The 25299-nt window shown below is 44.5% G+C and overlaps 2 pseudogenes across 1 annotated transcript; one reads left to right on the forward strand and one right to left on the reverse strand.

Annotated features, from left to right (window-relative positions):
• The first annotated feature begins 14605 nt into the window (after nucleotides 1–14605).
• Nucleotides 14606–20358, forward strand: LOC147957171 (uncharacterized; annotated as a pseudogene). The gene is made up of 2 exons (XR_015611288.1): nucleotides 14606–14946; nucleotides 18859–20358. The product of XR_015611288.1 is annotated as an uncharacterized LOC147957171 (transcript).
• Nucleotides 20359–20901: 543 nt separating this feature from the next.
• Nucleotides 20902–24200, reverse strand: LOC125522180 (F-box protein At2g26160-like; annotated as a pseudogene).
• Nucleotides 24201–25299: the final 1099 nt, after the last annotated feature.

Raw genomic sequence — 25299 nt, forward strand, 5'->3', positions numbered from 1 at the left:
TCAGAAATATCTTGTACCACCATCTTGCAATCATAAGTTATATATAGATCAAGTAATACAAGTCTTGCGATAGTGCAAGAGCTTCCCTGCATGGTCGGGTCTGAGATACCTAAAAAAATTTACTGATGCGCCTAGGTAATTTCATCCACTATCACGTCATATGGCGCCAAAAAACCCTTTCTTGCTCGACCAAGTTACAGTAGCGTCAACATTAATCTTTACTTTCGATCCCCACCCTTTCTGAGTTGGTCACCGATTGTGGTCTTGCACTGGTTCAATTCAGCAATCCATTCAACTCTAATAAGTACGAGTTAAGGAATCCATTAGTCGAGTAAAGGATGTTCCCATGAATTTTTTTCCTCCTTGCATACTAAATCACTCATAAGGTGAATCGATTTATCTTACTAAGCACCTCCTTAAGCGCACATTACATTGTACAAGGCCTAATGGGCCTTGTACCAATGACCCAACATGCTAGGCATAGGCTCACTCGCATCAGGAATCATGGACTCATGGACAACGACCATCTAATCACTTGGTTAATTCCTTTTTCTTGTGCACACTATTGCGCCATCGTTGCTCTTTGCAACCCTATGCGGCTAGGGCACACGATTGTTCACTCTAGCGAGGAAGCAGTCGAATTGATGTGATGATGACTGTTGCCTGCCTCACCACCCAACCTTGGTACTGTACCTCAAAGTTAATGTACACACATCAATACACCAATGCTGGCAACAACATCCAGTCTATCAGTATCAGTACTAGATGTAAGTTGAAAGGACGTGGATGTCGCCTAGAGGGGGGGATTTGAATAGGCGAGCTTAAAAACAATTACAGGATAGGCTTGAACAACCGCAGAATAAAACTGACATTTAATTTGTCAAGCACAAAATTAACCTAAATATACCAGGCTCAACTATGTGCACCAACAACTTACGCTAAGCAAGATAAAAAACTATTTGATAGCAAGATATATACCATGAATCACCATGGCTATCACAAAGGAATTGCATAAGTAAAGGGCTCGGGTAAGAGATAACTGAGGCACGCGAAGTCGACAATGTATCCCAAAGTTCACACCCTTGCGGATGCTAATCTTCATTAGAGCGGTGTGGATGCACAATGCTTCCCAAAATGCCACTAGGGCCACCGTATTCTCCTCATGCCCTTGCACAATGCAAGTTCCTGTGATTCCACTAATGGACCCTTGAGGGCGGTCACCGAACCCGTACAAATGATGACCCTTGGGGGCGGTCAACGAATCCATACAAATGGCAACCCATGGTGGTGGTCACCGAACCCGTACAAATTGTTTGGGGCAATCTCCACAACTTAATTGAAGACTGATGACCCACAAGTATAGGGGATCAATCATAGTCCTTTCGATAAGTAAGAGTGTCAAACCCAACGAGGAGCAGAAGGAATCAATAAGCGGTTTTCAGTAAGGTATTCTCTGCATGTGCTGACAAATAGTTGTGACAAATAGTTTGATAGCAAGATAATTTGTAACAAGTAACAAGGTGCAACAAGGCGCCCCAATCCTTTTATTTCGAAGGACAAGCCAGAAGTACTTATAGTGAGCAAAACGTTCTCCAGAACACATGGGAATCTCGTCTAGTTAACTTCATCATGATTCATTGACTCGCGTTCACTACTTTGATAAGTTATTATGTGGGTGGACCGGTGCTAAGGTGCTATTCTTAATTTAACAAATAATCTACATATGATTACCCCCTCTCACAAGCATCCACAACTACAAAATAAGAATTAAGATAAATCTAACCATAGCATGAAACATATGGATCCAAATCAGCCCTTACAGAATAGCGCATAAACTAGGGTTTAAACTTCTATCACTCTAGCAACCCATCATCTAGTTACTAATCCCACAATGCCCCCCCTAGGCTCAAACATGGTAATGTGTCATGTAGTCGACATTCACATGACACCACTAGAGGAAGAACAACATAGCACATCATCAAAATATTGAATGAAAACCAACTTCAGATGATTACTTATAGCAAGACTTTTCCCGCATCCTCAAGAATAAAAGAAACTACTCACAAATCATATTCATGTTCATGATAAGAGGAGAATAATATATGACTAACAATCTAAACATACGATCTTCCACCAAGTAAACCAACTAGCATCAACTACAAGATGTAATCAACACTACTAGTAACCCACATGTACCAATATGAGGTTTGATACAAAGATTGAATACAAGAGATAAACTAGGGTTTGAGATGAGATGGTGCTAGTGAATATGTTGACGGAGATGAGTCCTCCCATGATGAAAGGAACATTGGTGATGACGATGGCTTTGATTCCCCCTCCTAGAGGGGAGTTTCCCCAGCGAAATAGCTCTACTGGAGAGCAAAAGTGCTCTTGCCTAGGTTCCGCCTCGAGACGACGACGCTTTGTTTCAGAAGTCTTCTCTTGATTGTTTTTTAGGGAAAACGGCTTCATATAGGAGCCGATGGGTCACGATGGCCTTCTGTGGGACCCATAAGCTCACCAGGTGCGCCCAAGGGGGGTGGGCCTGCCCCTGAGCTTGTGGCTCCCTGGTGGGTCCCCTCGAGTGCATTTTGCTTCCAGTATTATTTAATATATTTTAACATAAATCTTCGTGAAATTTCAGGTCATTTGGAGTTCCAGAGAATAGCTATCTCTGTTGTAGCTCTTTCCAGGTCCAGAATTCCAGCTGTCAGCAATCTCCCTCTTGTGATATAACTTGCAATTAAGAGAGAAAAGGCATCAAAATTGCATCACAAGGTGAAATATAGCTCTAAAACATTATAAATAGTAGTATCAAAACATGATGTAAAATGGACATATTAGAGACCCCAAAGCTTTCCCGAAGCTTTACACAACAATGATTGAGCTTCATGACACCTCCAACCGTCTAGGACACCCAAATACCCAAAAGGTACTAGCTTTAGGGTGCCCAAACTCCCGAGAGTAATAAGCTTCTCAACTTTCACTTCCACGTATCATCGTGGAGAACTCAAACCGATGCAACTAATGCAATGGCAAGAACACACTAAGTGCTCAAGTCCCACACTCTCAAATCCCACCAAAGCAACGAAAGCTATGGAGGAATATGTGACGAAGAACAAGGAGAACACAAAATAACTCCAAGATTTCGATCCAAAGGGTTCCCCTCACTTAGAGGAGAGATGGATTGGCGGAAATGTTGATATAGAATCTAGATGTCCTCTCTCTTTTCCCTCGAAATGATGCAAGAACCATGGGAGGAATAGAGAGAAAGCAAAGCTTTTTGAGGTCAACAATGGAGGGGAAAGATCGCTCAAAGTTGCTAGGAGCAATGGGGAAGAAGACCCCCTTTTATAGTGGTGGCAAAAATACAACCGTTATGCACTGGTCATGCTCAAGCGGTACTACCGCTAAGAGCGGCAGTTTCACAAAGGCGCATTGTAGTTCTACCGGAGCGGTACCACCGGCTACAGCAAGTGGTACTACCGTTGATTGACAACAGGCTAACAGAGAAACCAGCAGTAATTCAAGCGGTGCCAGAGCGGAAGAACCGCATCAAGCGGTACTACCATTGGAAGCAGCGACACTATCGTGAATTGCCAGAGGGCATACAGAAGTCTCAACACAACAAGAGGTAGCCACAACACCAACCAGCGGAAGTACCGCATAAGCGGTACTACAGTCAGTAGCAAGCGGTACTACCGCAAAATGTCGAGGGGTAACAGAAGACTCAGCCCAAGCGGAACTAGCTCTGGTACCAACCGGCGGAAGTACCACCTAAGCTGTACTACCGCTTGCTATCTGCCAAAAGACCAAAGCACAACATTTGAATGCAAGTAATTAAAACCAAAACTTGCATAACTTTGACAAATGAACTCTAATTTTGATGAACTCAAGCTTGATAGAAAGCTAACAATAGGAGTTGTCAAATCACAACAGAGGTGTGAAATCTACATGAGTGAAGAACTGGCAAAAACTCCGACATAAAAAACACAATAGATGATGCATATGAAATCTGTTTTCGATGAACTTGAACTTGTCATGAAGATGACCACAAGCTCCAAAACTTACATAGAGAAAAGCCAAAGAATAACCAAGAAATATGGTGGCAATGATGCAATGGTTTGAGCTCTCTGTGAATGATACGATCAAGCTACTCACTCGAGAGCCCCACTTGATAGTACGTCAATCAATCCTACAACCCGGTCTCCCAACTAACACCATGAGATCAGTAAAATAGAAAACCTATCAAGGTCAAACCTTTGCCTGGCGCATAGTCCACTTGAGCTAGATGATGATGATCTTATCCTCCTAAAGTTGGACCACCTTTCTTGATTGCGCTGGCTCAATGAAGACTAATATTTCTCACCCATACTCCACTATGGGTGAGCCTCTCTTTGGCACATCTTCACAAGTCCATTATCACCAGAATGGATTGAAAGCTTGAAGCATGTGATCTCTTCGTGATGCTCCTCTTGAACTTGCACAACACAACATTGATGACGATCACCACTTGATGTCATCCTCCATGGGTTATATGAGATCTTCTTCTTGATGTAAGCCCATGGAAAAAAACTAGCCCCACATAGAAACACAACAAAAATAGATCATGGGTTACACAAAAGCGTAATGGACAATGCTTACCATACCGTGAGATCACTTGATCCCACTCGGTACATCTTCTACACTTTGTGTGTTGATCAACTTGAATCCATTCTTTGTACGTAGTCTTGATCAAGCCTGCATCTTATCTTCTCTCTTCATAAAGATGATGTATTGAAGGCCACATGAATGTTCACACAATTTTCTTTTTCAAGACATGCTTGCAGTAGACTCAACTCTCACATGACCAATCTTTGGATAACTCCATGAATAACACCTTGGTCAACAAATACTCTTCTTCTTTCAACCTTGAAATCAACATATGGTCTTCAAGCATTGGCTATGTTTAATCTTTCAAGTATAACTCAAAGCAATCATTAGTCCATAGGGATTGTCATCAATTACCAAAACCAAACATTGGGGCACCATGCTCTTTCATCGGTGAGTAGATTAGAACAATCGCATAATGCAATCTGCCGAGGGTCTAATTTATTAATTAGATGAGCAATATCATGACAAAAAAAATCACTTTCTTATTCAAGGATAAAAACCAACAAAGGCAACAAAAGTAGATTCATTTTATAAATATGTTGTTTCCTACTACCGAAACTGAAATGGAGAATTAGGTGGCTGCCATGTCCTCGCGTGTATACCATGGTTTTAATTTAATGGCAATAAAGCATTGGCATCTATTAATAAAACATTGATTTACTGTGATTTCGAGTTGTTCTTATGTTTCATAGTCTTATGCAATTAAAGTAAGTAACCGATGCTTGTCGCTTGAGCGTAAATCTGAACTTGTGCTATCTTTTAGTTTACTTACTGAGCATGGCTCATGTTTTCTGTTCATTACTAATGTTTGGATCAGAATATGCTAAGAGTGGTGGTATTATAAATCTAGGTTTCCTCTTCCTTCACCCGTAAGATGCATAACATCTCAAAAAGAAAAGAAGATTGTAATGAAAATATGAAGCGGCACATAGAAAAAAATTCTTTCATGTTCCAAGACCTACAACACCGAACATGTATATTATTGCCTCGAAGGGCTTAGTAAATTGTCCAAACGGTAACAATATTCCAGGTGGTAATGTAACTAGCTTTCATTCCAATATAGCACTAAAATTTAAATGCTAGCTAGCTTCTAACTAAGTCCTTCAGATTGCGCTGAAGCATCAACATCTTGCTCGCTGGAAGAAGACTCCTGTTGTGCATCAACACATTCACCATTTCCCACGGAACCATGTCTACCTTTGTACCATCATAGCCCAAGTAAGCATCCATCCCAAGAAATCCATTGTAGGATGGTTTTTCTGAAAGAGCATAACACCATTGCTCGCTTCTAGGATGACAGCAACCCTAGCACCGGTGAGGACACTGAGGTTAGCAGCGCTCTTGAACAAACCACTGCGCCTCTTGAAGAAGGACCCATCACGCTCTTTGTCGTCATTGATGTATGCGACACCGGACCGCCTCTCCCTCCTTGGCATACTAAATCCTATGAAGAAAATGAAACTTACTACTATAAACAGGAACAACAAGAATCTATAAAATGCTAGAGATTTACCAAAGCCATTGGCTAACGACATGTTAGTGGGAGATATGTGGAGATGTGCTCCTCTTATATAGAAGAATCACCCCAAGGACCCTAAAAATTGTCCAGGTTCCATGTTTGTATCGGCATGTTGGGACCACATGCCAGAGAGACGTATAGAATAGTGTACAAGAAACATTGGTGTCAATTATACTTTTTGCATTACATGGACGATAGTTAAAGTTCATCCTTATCCATACATCCAAATTTATTAGCAATTGAAATAGAAGCATTTCTATTTGAGTAGAATTGGACCTTGTAATCTTTAGTAAGAGTTGACATAGATAATCTTTAAGCATACTAGTTTCGTATGTTCTTGACTGCTAGCCATATATTCATATATGAGTACCTTAACGTAATTCTTTGGAGCCGCTAATGTATATATTGTTGCTATATGTGTGTATTCACATCCTTTTTAGAACCATTAACACACTTCCAAACAAATTATAAAATTAATACCATTAAATTATTTCTATGTGAGTACATACATATCCTTACCCGAGAGCATTGAAGAATCAACACTGTTTTATTTTAAAGCATAACATAATATTGGTCAATTCCTTTTGATTGATAATTGCATAAAAATCCTTTAGTGATAATATTCATTACAATTGAAACATTTAATGATTAAATCATGTAAGATCACATTGGTTACATCCAAATCCTCTACTAAGAACCATGCCGTGGGGAATGTTGGGGAACGTAGCATGCAATTTCAAAAAAATTCCTACGATCATGCAGGATCTATCTAGGAGACGCATAGAAACGAGAAGGGGAGAGTGTGTCCATGTACCCTCGTAGACCAAAAGCGGAAGAGTTCGTTAACGCGGTTGATGTAGTCGAACTTCTTCACGTTCCGACCGATCAAGCACCGAACGTACGACACCTCCGAGTTCTGCAGACGTTCAGCTCGATGATGTCCCTCGAACTATTGATCTAGCAAAGTGTCGAGGGAGAGTTTCGTCAGCACGATGGCGTGGTGACGGTGATGGTGAAGTGATTCGCGCAGGGTTTCACCTAAGCACTATGACAATATGACCGGAGGAGTAAACGGTGGAGGGGGGCACCGCACACGGCTAAAAACAATTGATGTGTCTTAGAGGTGCCCCCGCCCCCATATATAAAGGAGGAAGAGGGGAGGAGGCCGGCCTAGGGACGCGCCAAGTGGGGGAAGTCCCACTTGGACTCCTAGTCCAATTCGGCCCCCTTCCTATTATCGGAGGGGGAAGGGGGAAGGAGAGGGAGGAGGAGAAGGAAAGGGGGGCCGCGCCCCCTCCCCTTGACCATAGTTTGACCAGATTTGACCAAAATTCAAAAAATTGAAATAATTATTTAGTAACACTAATATTCTTGAATAATTATGTAGTAACATTAATACTTCTTGAATAAGTAGTTTGACCAGATTTAACCAAAATTAAAAAAACTGAAATTTGAGCATATCTTTTTTCCTTTTGAAATTTGAGGATTCTAAAAAATTGCAAACAGGCCGTAGGCTGTCAAAATCGGATGCGGATTTTCGTGCTGAACATTTTGATATATTAGACGTTTTTTTCCGACATCGTATGCAGAAGTTCTTGTACAAGGCCTTGGATTCACCCGAGATTGTACCCACCACGTCCCAAGCGTATGTGGCGTTCAGGTATCGAGCATCGTCGCCATCTTCGCCATAGTCAGTCCATGCACGCGCTCTAAGATTCTTCAGATGCCCCATCGGGATTCGCTCCCAAATCCAAATGGAGAGGCCCCATACACATCCACACATACTGTACGTAGCTTCCGTCCTCTGGGTTGCGGCGTCAAGCTACAAAACAAGTGTAGATGATTAGATGCCAAAATCCAAAGTAGCACACGTCCATGATATTTGAAACAATGATGTTATATTCACTTACCGAACGGTATAGGTAGGTGAGGCCGGCGGCCCCCCAGCTATACCCCGCATCCCAGTCCGCCAGGAAATCGAGATACATCCAAAGGGCAGTGTCCCCAAAGCAGTCTGGAGACACTACCTCCGTGAGAAGATACCACAGGCGGGCCCTGGCGTACTGCTCCACCACCCGGGGTTTGGCCCCTTCCAGGCACTTGCTCCGGTACTTCAGGAGCCAGGGCAGCGGGACGCCGGAAGTCCGGTTCTTCTTATCTGGGGGGCAGTCACCGATGAGGGCGATAACCCTGTCTTGCCAGTTCTTCCTCTCCACTCGTCCTGTGAGAGCATGACCCGCAAGTGGTAGGCCCGTAATCATCCCCCAATCCTCGAGTGTAACTGTCATCTCCCCACATGGGATATGGAAGTTGTGCGTCTCTGGCCGCCACCGATCGATCAAAGCCGTGAGAGCTGAGTGGACAAGCGTCGGCGGCTTGCGCTTGAACTGCAGGACGAAACCCAGCAGTCGGGCTCTCCTGTAGAACGGCGTGTACCACTCATCGTACTCCATCTTCACGGTCGTCCCGTGACCCCTCATCCGCAGTGGTAGGAGCATCTGTCGAAATGAAGACCCAAATAATTAGTAACTTTTTTTCATCGATTCGAAATATTTGGTTTAAGAAAGGTACTTACCACTCCGTTCTCAATGAAACGGGCACAATGGCCCTTGTCGAACATAGGGTCAAGCATAGTATACTTGATGCCAATGTCATCCGCAAGAGGTGGCCTCCTAAAAAATTGCATAAACATAAGCATATCAAAAGATTTTTTTAACATGAACTAGGGTTCATCATGAACTAGGGGACATATAGATGCATAACAAAGGTTCATCAAGGTTCAAATGCATCATATCATATTTCTCCAACAACATCCAATATGCATCATGTCATATTTTCTTAAAAAACAAAAAACATGAACTAGGGTTCATCTTGAGGGGTTCACCATTTTCACCCCGACAAAATCCAGTATTTGCATCATATAACATCCACTACATGCAACAAATATCTCCAATATTCACCATATAATAATTTTTTTGATAACAAAAAAATATGAACTAGGTTCATCTTGAGGATTCAACACTTTTTCTCCAACTACATCCACTACTTGCATCATAGCATAGGAACATGCATCATCATATCACAAAAAATGCCTCCAACTTGCATCATATCAGAAAAAAAAACCTTCAAATCAAATATGAACTAGGGTTCATCTTCACACAACCATACCAACTAGTGAATAGAGTTCATATCTAACACAATATAACATCTAGAATCAACCTAAATCAATCCTAGGGTTAAAAAAAATATTCAATCTAGTTCAAAAGGGGTGTGATTTGAATTGAATAATGCGATGAATCGAAAGGTGTTTGACTAAAACTAATTGGAAGGATCAAAAGAGCTTACTTTTCTCTCTTCGGGGCCATCTCGATCCGCAAAAACGATGAACAAACAACGAAGATCAAAGGGGGGGTGGAGGAGATGAGAGAGGGGCGAGTTGGAACTGCTCTGTTCTTGGTGGGGGGGCTGGGTGGGGGGAGAAGGGGTGGGGGCGGCCGGCCCGCAGGCTTACATATGTCCATACCCTACCGCCAGGAGGAGTGGCGGTAGGGTGTGACCACTACTAGGGAAAAGGCTAGCAGCAGCGCGGGTTTTAGACCTATCAGTAGCGCGGGGTGGTGCGCTACTGAGAAGGCGCTACAGCTAACGAATAGCAGTAGCGTGCCTCCACCCACGCTACTGCTAAATCGACTTAGTAGTAGCGAGTTCCAGGAGGAGCGCTGCTGGTAATTAGTAGTAGCGCTTCTCTCTGCCCGCGCTGCTACTATTATTTCATATTTTATTTCTTTTTTATTTCATGTTGTATTCGTACACCTTTACACAAGTTTTCATACAACAGGAATTTACAAATTGTTTTTACATCATAATGAGTTATTACATCACGGGGTGAAAGAACTGTGTGGACTAGTTTCAAGTGGACGGACATCCACTTGAAACTAATCTGCGGTTCTTTCACCCAATGATATAATAAATATCATCATCGTCATATCATTAACAACTTATCATCATCATCATCATCATATCATTGGTCACTAGTCGTAATCACAAGTACTCCTTACATCTTCAACTCTAACACATTGTATCACATAATAAACATATTGTACCTCATAGGACCTACTACATTCTCTTAGGACCTACTATATTCCCTAAGGTAAAATAGCAAAAAACAAGATAGCCCCTGGCTCTCCATTATGGAGAATGCAGATTATCCTGTCTCCAATTCTTGCCTTTCGCTTAATGTTGCTTCCAAGAACCTCCTTACGAATGTCCAAACATTTTTCCACTCTTTGATTAGCATGTGTTCATCAGTTTCAGAAATTCGATATGCACAGGTGAGATCCGTAGGATGACCTGGATGTAGCTTCAGAACTTCAAGGCGACCATTGTAGTACATCAGATGAGGCACACAATCCATCGGGATTTTCTGTTGAAAAACATAGTAATAACTTCGTAGTTAGCAATGATGTACTAGTTTTAGAAGTATGCAAAAGATGCACGGATGTCGTAATAGTAAAATATCTTACCAGGGTATCTCCATAGAAGTTATCGTGGTTCAACACGTGCACTAGTGGCACGTATTCACCATAATTTGGAGGAGCTCGATAATAGGTATTGTAATTCTCAAAAAAAGTACAATAAGCAATCAGATGATTTTTCTCCTTATAAGTTAATTCGGAGCCATCAGTGTAGTGGGTTTTGTCTACCATCTTCTGCACATTCTTTGAAGATTCAAAATAAGCTGTCAATGGAAATAAGCTGTCAACTATTTTGAAATAAACAATATAAATTAGTTAATAACTATGTTTGAGAAACTCACATTGCGGTAGAATCGGAAGCGTATCAACAAGGACCCAAATGTCCATATTGTCTTGCTCGATGTCAGGATCACCAAGATCCATGGTGACAATCATACCCTCATAAAAACCATACATTTTGCAAAGTGCTTCCCAATTTTGGCAACCAAAATGGGTTACGCTCTGAGAATTGTACAGATTTACTTCAAAATCGATATCATGATGGGTCCTTAGGTGTATTTTCTTTGTTTGAAAATTTTCATGGTCTTCAAAACCCATCCTCTCCAAGACATAGCGTCTTGCATGGCATGGGATAAGCTAGTCGAATTGTAAAAGATGAAAATTAGACGTTGAAATAGTTGAAGTCATGCTTAATTATGAAAAAACCACTTGCCGTTGTTGCGTACCGTTTCAACATCGAAGGTCTCCTCGAGCTTAATGCTGAAGCGCCGATCTTCATCCAGCTGAACGAACCTGTCGCACATACCTCGATCATCGTGGCACCAGCTGCACTCCCCCGGGAGACTGTCGTCATCCGAGTACGACATTTCCTACGTTCATAATTCAAAGATTAAACTTGTACATATTCTAGCACAAGTCATGCCAGAATTCACGGAAAAATCCGGCATGACCTTTGCTAAAAAAGGACATATCGAGCGCCTAAAATTTGCCGGAACGGAAATTAATCAACACTTCGGCAAAACATAGGCCACTCGGAGGTGTAACCAAAACATGAAATAATTGCTTAAACTAAAAAATAACACCAAATATGGCATGTTCAACTAGTTCTATTAATTCAACTAGTTCTTACTAAATATAAACTTAGTATAGAAAGAAAAAAACTAGTTCTTTCTAAAAATGAAGTAGTTCAACTAGTTATTAATTTACTTACTATACTAGTTCAACTAAAACTTAACTAGTTCAACTAAAACTAAACTAGTTCTATTAATTCAACTAGTTCTTACTGAATATAAACTTACTATAAATAGAAAGAAACTAGCACATCTACCACTACTAATTAACATCTAACTACTACATCTACTACTAATTAACATGTACTACTGCTAATTATACAACTAGTTTATCATCACTACTAGTAATTAATATCCACTACTTCTAAAAATCATTATCTATGAACCCTAAATTAACATCTACTACTACTAAAATCATCTACTAACTAAGCAAAGAGAGAGGGGGTGGGGGAGGGGTGGGCTTACAGAGGGAGAGACGGTGGCGGGGAGGTGCTCGGCGACGGAGGGGCGGCGAGGGCGGGCTCGGGATCGGGAGGGCGGCGGTCCTGGGCGGCGGGCTCGGTCTAGGGCGGCGGCGGTGAGGTCGAGGGCGGCGACAGTGTGGTCGAGAGCGGCGGCGGCGGTGAGGGCAGGTGCGCTCGGGCTCGGGTGGCGGGGACAGGGAGTAGGGGAACAGGCCGGGGGGGGGGGGAAATGAGGACTTAGCGAAATTTTGATGCGGGGGGTGGTTAACTCGAACTAGCAGTAGCGCTCGTACAGAAAACGCGCTATAGCTAACTTATCTACAGCGCGTTTTAGAGAAAACCGCTACTGCTAATGGAAGCAGTTATTTCTTTTGTTTAGTAAAAACATCAAAAATATACATTGGTCATCATTGATCTTTTTGTGTATAATCTAAATAGTCAACATGAATCCTCACTGTACCTGTATAGGTACAGGCGAGGATTCATATTGCAATCACAAATCATACACATATAGTTCAATGAAGACCAAGTGCTCGAGATAGGTTGAGAAGCAACATATTTAAGGTGGTAAATAGTAGTAGAGGACCAAATCATACACACCTTGTTCGCTTAGCAGTATGGGACTAAACTTAATTAGTTACGGTCATACTTAGCAGCAGCGAGTTTTGAGCAAAACCGCTGCTACTAAGTTCTTTAGCAGTAGCGCTTCCACGGGAAGGGCGCTACTACTATATCTAGCCTGGAGGCAACACCGTGGCAATTATAGTAGTAGCGCTCGTTTCACCTAGAGCGCTACTGCTACTCAGTCATTAGCAGCGCTCTTTTCTAAAGCTCGTTGCTGCTAATTAGCAGTAGCGCCTGTTTTTAGACCGCGCTGCTACTAAGATTCTGCGTATAAGGTTTTCCCTAGTAGTGGACGGAGGGGGACGGGAGGCCATTAACGCTGCTGACGTGGATAAGTTTCCTACCGCCGGGCCTCGTGGCGGTAGGTTGCCTGACCCTACCACCGGGCCTCGTGGCGCAAGGAAAAAGGGTCAGTTTTCAAAAAAATAAATTCAAACGGGTCAAATCCCAATTTTATACGTGCAAAGGGTCAAAACATGAAATTTTGCCTACCATGGATGGAACCAAGAGTTAAGATGTTAGGCATCTACTCCCTCCGTTCTAAAATAGGTTAGTACAAAGTTGCTTCTACGATTGTACTCACTCTTAATAGACAATTAGGACAGTTGCTTCTACGAATGCCGACGAGAAGATCGAGGGGGGGGGGGCATCTCCGGCTGGGAGAGAAGGTTTCGATGGGAAGAAAACTCGTCCTTATGGATTGTGTTGTGGGTGTCGGATCACAGATATTCCCTCACATGTGACGCCTGTCCTTGGCATCGAGCAGATATCACCGTCATTGGGGTTGTCCACTTTGCTATCACCGGCAAGGAGGACACATAGGACAAAGAGGAGCGGTCGGGTGACGAGTGTTGCATTGTTATGGAGGTCACGACCATCATTCTCAAGCCAAAGGGAAATTCAGTAGAGGGGTCTTGGTTGACAAGGAGAATCAGGAATAAAAATATGGACGAAGAGCTAGAAGAATTCTAGGAGGACATGGAGTACCTCACGCTGAGATTCTGTGTCTGGGAGTGGAGCTGCGGGTGTCTGGTCAACGAGGTAAGGGCATTGGCCTCTGATGGTTCACTATTTGTATACAATAATCATGGCTGGCCGGAGCATGTCGCATGGTGTCATTCGTCTCCTTGCCAGTTGGGAGCACCTCACATTGACTCACCGGCGTTTGCTCGCTCCAGCGAGCAAACTGACCAACACGCACAACTCTCTGTCGACACGCTTTTTTGGGAGCGACAGGGTGAGAAGTGGGCCCACCACTGGGAGAGGGCAGAGCAATTTAAACGAGAGGACGGGAGGTCTTATTGTGGTATGCAAGCCCACATAATAATCTACAGGTAAACTCCCCCTGAATTTGTAGGGTGGGCCCATGCTAACTTCCTATTAAGCCTCCACCTATTCTATCCGCCCTAGAATTTCATGATGGGAGCTCCCTAATATCCTATTAAGCCTCCACCTGGTCTGTTCTCCCGTTGAATTTCAAGGTGGGCCTTCCCTAATTTCTTATTAAGCCTTCACCTAATCTTCTAATGGGAACAAGGAGGTGCTGCACCCTTTCCCAAACGGGAAAATAGAACTAGTCGAAACGCGAGTGCATGATTCGCAAGCATGCACAATCTAGCCTCCCTCTTTTGTTAGTAATAGAGTTTGTGCATCTCATATGAGTAAGGTATAAAGTTGCCAAAAGAAGAAAAATCACTCGAAGTTTGACAAGGTTCCCCTTGGTACTTCGCTAAAGCTTTTCTATAACAAACAAACCCACACGCCACTTTCCCTCTCTCCTCTCTTTCTCTCCCCCCGCTCTCTCTCTCTCGTCACACACGTTCCCCCTTCCCCTCGACATCCACACCGACTGCGCTAGAACCGCCCGCGGTTGAGCGGTGATGATGCGTTGAGACAACCGCATGGGGTACTACCGTGTTTCCGTCTAGATCTGGAGTCCTAGGTGTGGGCGACCAGCCGCATCCAGATCTGGAGTCACTGCAGTCGAGGGCGTCTGTTTCCCCCCAGATCTGGAGCCAACATGATGATTGGTGATGGAGGAAAACAACATACCGTCTCTGATGGCCACATCTTACCACGACTGGCATCGGAGAAAGTAGTTGTTGCCTCCAGTTCGCCCTCCGCTGTCAACATCGAAGAAGGTAGGGGAAGAACTCGCCCTATTTTTTTCTAGAAAAGTTAAGGTAAAAATTAGTTGATCTTCGAGTTGTCTCTATTTTATTTAATTGAGGGAAAACACTATACGTGTATATTACTATAGACTGATTGCAATCATTAGACATGAGGGCATTAAGTATTGATGGGACACCAATTCCCTCAAAAAAGAAGTATTGATGGGACACTAGCCAACATCCCAAACCACTATGGAGATTGGAATTCATGCTCCACATTGTTACCAGAAATAGCACAAATGGTGTTACACTCAGCGCCTTTATAAATTTACACGATTGTGTAGCCAGTGAGCCAGTAGCAACCTCCAGCCAAAGACATTAACTTTCTCTGGAACCTTAGCTCTCCAAACCACATCCCAAATATTCCAATTATATGTCGCACTTGAAGAACTAGAAGCAGGGGAATTGTACCTGAATTTGAGTTGGGTGGCGAGTTTATAAGCAAGTCATCTATCACGTAGAAGGGTGATTTATGTGAAATATCTCCTCTACATCAAAATCAGAAAATAGCCTAAGGACAAGGTTAATATTCCATTCATTTTTTATCGAGACAATCAACTGGTTAACCCACCTCAACCTTGAGTTTCTAGCGAATTTGGTAACCTGAGGCCATACTGTCTCAAAATCCAGTTGTCTCCCTGAATCTGAATTTTTCGTCCATTCACTATACGCCAGATGATGCCGTCCTTGAGTATCTTAACTCCAAGCCGCCGATGCATATGAGGAAATGACCATGTCTAGAAATCCACACGAGGATAATATTCTCATTTCAAGACTCTGGAACATAAACTATTCGCCTTGTGAATCAGTCTCCACCCTTGCCTTGCCAAGAGATATTGGTTAAACATATGCATATCCCAGAATCCTAGAACACGTCCTCTCTTTTGTTTTACAAGTTGGTACTAGGAGAGCCAATGGACTTGTGATGTCCTTACTCATCGCCCCACCTAAAGTCCCAGATAATTTTTTCATACTCATCACAAAAGCCCAAGGACATTTGAAAAATCCAAAGAAGTAAGTGTGAAGCGCTTGAACCACTTACTTGATCAAGACATCTGTAGCTGCATGGGCCATATACTTTTCAGTCCAGTCCTTGCACATTTTTGTGAACCTTTCCATGATTGACTGAAATTCGAGGCAAACATCCTACCTTCTGGGGTTGGTAAACCCAAATATTTACTCTTGAAAGTGGAAGCCACAACACCAAGGGTGACCTTTATCTCTTACTGGACATAGGGCGGGCAGTGTTCACTAAATAATAAAGAGCATTTAGCTGGGTTAAGAAGCTATCATGTACACCTTTGAAATAGATTTGGAGTGTCCTTCACTACCCTCACCTCTCTTCCTACGGCCTTGAAGAACAAAAGGTTGTCATCAACAAACATTAGTTTAGAGACACCGAGGCTCCCCCAACAATTTTTATAGGCATTAACCTCCCTTCCAAGACCGACTTTATTAAGATGCTTTCCCGACCATCTGCAACCAATAAGATGGTGCATTCAGTATGTGACTATAATATTCCTTCTCAGCTAGTGAGTACTCCTTATCATGGACCCAAAATCTTTCATGTCTAGGACTAAACATCCTATTGCAGCACTCCCAGCTTAGTGCAGTCATCGGCCAGGGACTTTAGTAGTTCCCTCCTGCGATGGTACTCTTTCCCATATCTACTCATATCGTAAGGATTTCATGTTGCTATGCACATTGGTCTGTCTCCGTATTGCAGCCATAGAGGAAAGTGGTAGGAGCATATGTGTGTACAACTTTTCTCTCTGAATAAATCACACCAACCCGATGATGCAACTGCACTTTCAACCTGACGGTCACATTGCTTTTGCCATACTGTTTATTATTGTATGTCCAGGATGGCCCCTTATAGCCCCAATTATGAATATCACACTAGAACAAGGCTTCTCTGAAATTGGTATTTTTCTCTCGGATATCCAAGCTACTGAAAAGTGCTCATGCTGCCACATCGTCTCATAAAAATCACCTATCATCAACAAGTGTTCATGAGCATCTGGCTTTATTCTTTTGAGTAAACTCCAGATGTGACATCTTCCTTACTCCTTAGGTTCACCATGTAGCCCGACACTTCGGGCCATGGGAATCATGATGAATTAAGACATCGATGTACCTCAGGTCATATGGCAGTCTTTTTATTTTAGTTCATTCATCTCAGAACAACGCAAGGCACCCTTGCCATCACCATCATGCACAATACAATTCTGGTGGCCTAGTATCTACCTAAGATTATTGAAACTCTTTTCACATTGCAGAGTTTCAGAAAGTAAAACGATCATCAAGTGGTATATGCGCGCACGAGGCAAACTAGCTCTTCAACTATCCGGGATTGCCCGAGGCCCCAACAGTTCTAGATTGGGTGACTAATTTCTCCTGACAGGTGCCTTCCCTATCACATGTCATTCATCAGCAACCCATGGGCCGCTAGCTTCCTTACCGCCTAACACACCTATGTTGCTCATGCCACCTCCATTACCCTCACCTCATGCCTTCTTGTTCAGACCAGGACCCTTGTAACTAGGTGTCGCCACAAACTCACTACCAGACTCACTGTCACGTCACATGCAGTTACCCAACACTGCCCCGGTGTTCACTAGGGATTGATCAACTTACTTCCTTGGCTTACCCTTGAGGCTATTATTATCTTTGTGGTGCTTGGCTTTCGTGTTACCGGCTCCAGGGGGTAGGGGAGGAGCCTTGTTGAGGTTGACTTCGCCCAGTTCATTTTCCTTGCTGGCTGTTGGACTCATGGAGGAGGCCTGGCCTTGACTCACCTCCGCCCTCCAGGTTCAGCCTCGGCAAGGGAAGGAACCAAATTGATGTCGAGTTCTACCCCCTTGCTCTGATTTGTACATACAAGCAGCTTTGGAGTGATTGCCGGTATCGTGGACAAGACCTTCCCCACCTCCTGCTGGAGTTGGGAACCCATGACAGCCATTGGTGGTGCATGGGCCGACGCTAGTGTTAGCATAATCTTGATTGTTTTGTTTGGAACATGATGTAGATGGTGCTTGCATGTCACGTGGCTTTAGTTCTTTGGGGACTAACCAAAGTCATGTACATGTACTAGTAGGAGTTCGAGTAAAGCTTGAATCCAAATATGTAGTATACGATGTGATCTAGGTTAAGTCAATTTCCGTGTAGGACATGGTCTCGTGGGTCGGCCGAGTATATATATTCGCTGACCGGTGCCACAGTCCGCGGTCAGACAGAGTTCTCCACCGCGCAAGGCTTCCCAGGATCATCTTCCTTGGCCCTCCACCACCCCATTGGGGGCGACCTCCTCTGACGCGCTCATCGCACTTTTGTTCCTTTTAGCCTAACTCTGCCATGGATGATTTGGGGATCTGAGTGTATGTGTTGTTGGTGGATGTGCGATCTTGTTGTGTTTATACTATATGAAAAATATGAAATAGTTCAAGGGTTTACCACTATTAGTGTAGAACAATCTTAAATTTCAATATTGCTTGCACTTTTTAATTTCAAATGTTGATGAAATTTATCGCGCATCTGCGGCCCGCAATCGAGGTGGAGACAATAGCCCAACCTGTTGCGCAACACATATAAATAACATTCGGTGAAAATAAAAATATAGAACTTGCCTTTTCTTTTCAAATGTTGATGAATTTTATCATGATCGAATTTTCTTGAGGCAGATGCACATTTCGATGGCAATACTGTAGTCTTTACTCTACTGTGTATTATGTTTATAGTTTCTACAAACATTTTTATTGTGTTTGTATAATTATCATAGCTGTAGTAGTACCAAGTGAATTAAAATAGTGATAGCAATTTATATTATATAGTTAACTCAAGTCCATTGCTAAAATTGTTGTCCTTTCATGATCCTTAATGCAGAATTTGAAGCTAATATCATGCAAAACATCAATCGGAGCTCCAACACCCCCATCTCCGTGCACCGTGTCATGTTTGGACCCGAAGGCTGGGCGGACCTACCACATGGATTATTGCACTCCATCATTGTCCTGTTGGGTTCAACTCGTGACCTTCTTGCATTCATAGCCACCTGCCCTAGCAGGTATGCTGCATTCATGTCAATCAAATCTACCTTGGACGAGCTCTTCCCACCTGTTATTTTCCGGAACTGTGCCGACCAGACAAGCTCAACTGGCTCTAACATTGGAAACACATGGGAGCTCCTTGATCCTGTATATCCAAGTACTCCGTTGTGTCGCTTGACCCCTCCAAGTATTTTGGACAAAATGACAGTCGTCAAATGTTCTTATGGTCATGCGATTTTCTGCTACGACAGACCCCTTGTCATTATGCTCACCGGCACTACGGTTGCAGCTCCACCTTTCCCATTGAGTCAACTATGCTACAAAACCTTCATATCTCCAGAGGCGTCACCAGATTCATATTTATTTGTCAGCAGCCCGCACTGCCTGTACGCTTGGCAAGTTGGGAGCCCCTCTTGGTTGCACTGCGATTTTCTAAATGCACATTTGATCAAGGAGATAGTATCTTTCAAAGACCGGGTCATTATGAGGATGCGTCAAAAACTATACACGATGCATTTGGCACCTCAGTTTCATGTTGAGGTACTAAGAGTTGATTGCAGAGATTATATGGACCCGTACGTGCTTTCTGGAAATTTGGTGGCTTGTGGAGACACACTTCTCCTACTTGGTCGTAACGGGGAAGCCTTCTCCATTGACTTCTCAACTGTACCTGCAAAGTATGTGAGCGTGGAAGAGGGAGGCTTGGAGAAGTGGGCGTTCTTCTTTGGCGAGAAACGTACTGGACAACCACGACTTTTAGTGAATCCAGAGAGAATGGGTTTAAGGAGTGGCCTTGTCTATCGGTTGGATGAAAACACTCAGAGTATTTTCATACCCAGTAGATGGCAACCAAAATGAGGAGTTGGAGCCGGAACCTTGTTTTGCGACGATCAATGCTTATCTTGCTCGCAATCCTACATCCTTTGCAGCTTGGGTATGAGATCGTGTCATTGCACCGCGCAGTTGTCTTGGTGTCGTTGGCTGCACTTGGGGACTTTTTGTCACTATGTTCCTTCTAGTTTCCGCTCCTTTGACGGAGTACATCAAGATTTGTAATAATCTCTGTTTGCCACCCCGTGTACATTCCTCGAGGCAAAACTTGTGCTACATGTTGCTATTTTCGCTGAACCTTGTCAATTACTCCCGTTTTGCATACAAGAGATAAGGGTTTGCATCTTGAAACAATACTAGCTTCTTGGGCCTTCATATCACTCTTCAGCATTTTTTGTGTGCACCATGTCAGATGTGCCTGGGCTTTTATTTTAGTTATGTGCTTTGTTTGGTCCATACATCTATTTGTAGCTTGATCTCCTTTTAAACAGAGATAATCAAATGCACGCAGAGCTGTTTGCTGAAGCTATGTTCAAATGCTGATCTGTTTGGTTGTCGAACACTCTGTCTGCCTAGTTTTTGTTGGGGCGAAATATTAAATTTGTGCTGAATGCACATAAGCTGCTTATATGTTTGTTGGCTGAACTTGCAGTTTATATTAACCTGATGCTATGGACTTGCATCCTCACTCCAATTCTTGTGAACCTTGCAATTCTCCAGCCCAAAATGGCGTACAATGTTCAGTTAAAAAATTGTAGCTCTGGCCAAGCTATGTTCTCAATATTCACATTTCCACCCAATGAGACTGTCATATGCTCAAGCACATCACGTGAATAATCAACAACCATAGTACAATTACTCTGTAACCCATGCTATCAAGTGCCCAGGTACAAGAAAACTCCGCAATCTGTAATAAATGAGAAATAAAACATATGGGTCCCTTGTAATTGCCGCAGAAAAAAAGAGGAAAGTACATAATCTGATAACTTAATCTACACTTCTGTTTGTAATGCAAGTTTTGAAACGAACATTCAGTGAACTACTCATCCTGTGACTGCAACATTGTAGAATTCTCCCAGCAAAGCTGTATCAGAAGCTAATCACCAACTGCACCCACGGCCGTAAGATCATCACAGGCCGGAACGAGGAAACGCGCGGGGAAGACCCAGGTTGACTCCAATTTCAGGTACCGTCTTCCAGTGTTGAAGAACTGCAAACATGTCGAACAGTAATAACATTTTTTCCATAGTTGGACTGCAGCCCAAGGTTTTTCAGACTGATAACTTGGGAAGTATACGTGGTTGCTCCTTCCTCCCCATCCCTCCGGGTTCATGCACGGCAACGCCTCGCACCGCTCGTCAACGCTGATAAAGATGGCCCAGTTATCTAACTTGTTCACCTTCACCCACCTTGCCTTCTTGGTCAGGGTGTCCAATGACTCAAGCTTGAAGGCCATGAACTAGAAGGCCTGCCAGCGCATCCCTCTTCCCGCCTCCACAAGTTTGATCAAGAGAAGCGCATCACCACACACCACTATCCATGCCTTGTCATTTGCCGAATAGAGATCTTCGGTTATATCTTTTTCAAACACAACTTTAAACTTCTGAATAATGAGACTGGGTGACAAGTGAATGATGTAGAACCACCTGAAAGACCCTAGGGCATATGTCTTGCCCTTGAAGGCCACATTTTGTTCAATCGAAAACGACCAACTTTAGAACCGTGTTTTGTCCAAGAGTCGCTCCCGATGCGCCACAGGAACAGATAGGCTCCAGCACCGACAAGGAGATGCGAGTCAGCAGATGCAACAGGGGCAGTTAATGTGACATAGCTGATGCAAGTGAAGCCAACTGATCAGAGGGAAGGAGGGCCAACCTTAGCGCCACTGAATGGATTAACAATATGGAACCCAATGTTGTCGTAGAAGAGGAGCTGACCGTAGGAGCAGCGCAGAAAGGTCATGCTTCTGAGGTCACTCAAGGAAAGAAAACTGCGAGAGGATGAGGTGGCAGCAGGGTCAGCCAATCTCCATGTCCATTTGTGGAATAAGGTCCAACAGTTATGCGAGAGAGTTTGTCCACCATCGGTACGGAGATTGGGGTGGAGGAGCAGAGGCTGGACAGAGGACCTGTGTGCTGAGAGGAGATCACACCAATGGCGACAAGTGGTACCGAAGGCGAGGAGGTCGCGGAACGAGTGTAGTAAAGCGACAACAGGTTGGAGCAGGTCGTCCGGGAGCTCTGCCCATCCTTGCGGCCGAGATGAAGCAAAGAGTGAGGAGACAGAAGCAGAACATGTCCTGTTGGCCATTACTTGCACAATGGCGCTCTCCCTGTTCGACACAAAACTCAAGAAAAAGGTTAGGCATGTGAAACAAGGTATATGACTATATAAAAAAGAACATGAGTTAGCAAGATGAGCTACCAAGATTCTAAAAAACATGACTGGTGCATGTCGTTACTCGTTAGGACATCAACCCGACACTACTTTACCATCATACACTGAACTGAACAGAGGTACTAATCGCATTGAGTTGTCACTCCCGAGAAGCTCAGAATAAGATCAACAATGATGAAGGCACTGGATATAAATTATGGGGAAGTTAGATAGACAGGTTGTTGAAGTTTCATATAGATCTTTGTTCATACAGATTACACACCACGATCGCCTAGTATTTCTCAAACTAATACTGTATCTGGCGAGTGTTGATACTGACTGATTTTCCTAGCAAATTGACAATTACTGACGGACACCCTCTATTACTATCTGCAATGTTGGAGATCTAAAGCAGGGAAAGTCTCAATCTGGATTGCTTTTCTTCTTCAAGAATAAGAAGAAAGAATCCATCTATGCCTTAATCTTGCAGATGCAGGCGGATCTGATGCAACATCGCAGGTGAAGAGAAACGGGATGGGACGCAGAAAGAAGGAGGCGTACAGGACGAGGTAAGGGTTGGGGGTATTACGTGAGCGACGAGGACGAGGAAGCAGCGGCCGCCGACTGCGCGTCGATCTCCCGCGGCTGCGCCGCCGATTCTTCCAGCTGTCGGATGAGCAGCGCAGCCTTCAGAGCTCTCGGATAACGCCGGCCCGGCCTAGTCCAGGGATAATGGGCCGAACATGGGTAAGAGATTCCTACCTGCTCTACGTGGCTGTGTGTTTTAAGGCCAACTGCAACAGACATCCGCTTTGTTCGGAGTCTTGTCCGTTTAAGGCCAACTGCAACTACGTGGCTTTGTTTTGTCATCTTATCCGACGACCCGTCGCATTTGGTAAAAACGTCCAGATTTAAACTAAAATTAGAAAAAAGATAAAAGGTAATTTAAACAATAACTATATATTACATCAATGTCCAAAAGTCATGCATCAAACTTAAACTTAAAATTATTGAAAAAAGAACAAGCCTTCCCCGCCGTCTTCACCTCCATGGCGTCACCACCGTCTTGGCTGCCATCTTCCTCATCCGCGCTGAGGTCAACGAAGGAAGGCGGCTGCCACAGGTGCCCTGGTGGCACCTATGGCGGCTGCATTGCAGGGGCGCGGAGGCGGTGGCACGTGGGGCCAGATCATGTGTCGGTGCCAACCAACACGGCCGACGCAGACACCAACTCTGGCGTGCACGACAAGGTCGAAGTCCACGACCATGACTGGCCCACCACCGTCGAGTTCCACTTGGGTTCCGCGTCGTCTGCCTCCTCCAGCTCGGGGATGACGACATCCCCGACGGCCGAAAGCACGATCTGCACCTCCAGGCCATCCCACTAGGCGTTCTCAAACTTCATCGCTGAGTCCGTCATGACCCTCCTCACCAGCTCCTCCTCCTCGACCATCATGGGCTGATGTGGATCTAGTGGTGGGGGGGTGGCGAGGGCGCACGTCCGCTCAGTCGTGCCCTAAAGCGCGGACGGGGAGGGCTTGGAGGACACGGTGCCCCAGAATGTGACTGCGCTAGGCTAGGATGGCCGACAAAAAAGGTCTGCTGGCACACGTCGTGCTCATCCCAGAACCAAGTGGCCCAAATTGGGGACATGCAGGTGTACCTGGGATCATTGATGAGATTTGGTGGCAACAAGGCACGGCGGTGGTTGATCTCGAGGAGCCGCATGCAACAGGATACCAGAATGGCCGACACTAGCACCAGATCTGGGCTCATGTGCCAGCCGGTCGGCAGGTGGGCATCCTACCACGACAACAGGATGGAGGTATCCCAGTAGCGCTGGCACACCTCTACCTTCACATATGGGTGGATCCGTGTCCCGGCGGCGCGTCGAGCGATGTTGAAGCCAACGGCGGCGCGTGGGCCTGAAGAAGATGATGCCTTAGTGTCGTGCTTCCCCGGCTTGGCCATGGTCGCCCGACGGCGTGGTCTAGGGTTGGTCGGGGTTCAAGGGGGGCAAGACGAGTGTGAAAGCGGGAAGATGCCGTGGGGACGAGGATGTGGACGACCGGTCCACGACTTCATCATTAAAAAAGACGCTTGGGTGGCGGTTCACTGGCTGATAGGTGGGCATGTCCCACGCGTGCGGTGTAAATGTAGGTGGTGGGAAGTGGTTGGGGGGCCGGCATGCAAGACTGGGCGGACGACGAGAAGTTGTGTGTGTGTCCGTCCATTGTCCGATTTGACGCAAATCCAGCCCATATTTGATCTGGGTTTGGGTCAAGACGGACACAATGTGGACAAGATTTGGTCTTGTTCCGGTGCGTTGGGCCATCCCATTTGTCTGTTTCAACCTAAACGGACAGAGCCAGACCAAATGGGGTCGCCTGTTGGAGTTGGCCTACGGGGTGTTCGGCTTGGATTCCGAGGTTGTTCCGCTATGAGAAGATGTAGGAGACTCGTGATAAGTTTGATGGGTTCATGAAGGAAGCTTGGTGGGTGCCGGAAGTGCAGAAGAACTTGGAGGAAATTTCATAAGAGAAAGATGGAGAGAAGGGAGAGAGAGGTGGAGGGGGAGAAGACATAACGAGGTAGGGCTTGGGGGATATTACGTTGGCGAGGACGAGTCTGCAGCGGCTGATGACATTGAGGACGAAGGATGTGCATGATCTCTCGTGGCTGCGCCTCAATGCACGCCGCTGTTTCTTCCATCTCTCCGACGAGTACCATAGACGTAAACGACAATTCCTAAATGGCGCCTTAAGCGCCTGTTCCTTCTATTTCCGCAATGGGCGCACACCTTCTCCTCCGCGTGGGCCGGCCATCTTCATTCTTTTTCTGTTTTAAAAGAACAAAAACTGCTCGCGAGGGCTTGGTTCGGACCGCCGATCTTGCTTCCATGTACACGCTCCACTAACCACATGTACACGCTCCACTAACCACCTGGCTGCCTCACCTTTTTGTATTAACTTAGAGCTTTTTCCTTCTTTTCTTCTTTCTTTTCTTTCTTTTCTTATTTCTTGGAATGGTCATGTTCGGGTTTTTTCTTGGAATGGTTTTGTTCATGTTT

This window comes from Triticum urartu, chromosome 7A (genome assembly GCF_056163025.1).
Source record: "Triticum urartu cultivar PI428250 chromosome 7A, HENAU_Tu73, whole genome shotgun sequence".
Lineage (NCBI taxonomy): Eukaryota > Viridiplantae > Streptophyta > Magnoliopsida > Poales > Poaceae > Triticum > Triticum urartu.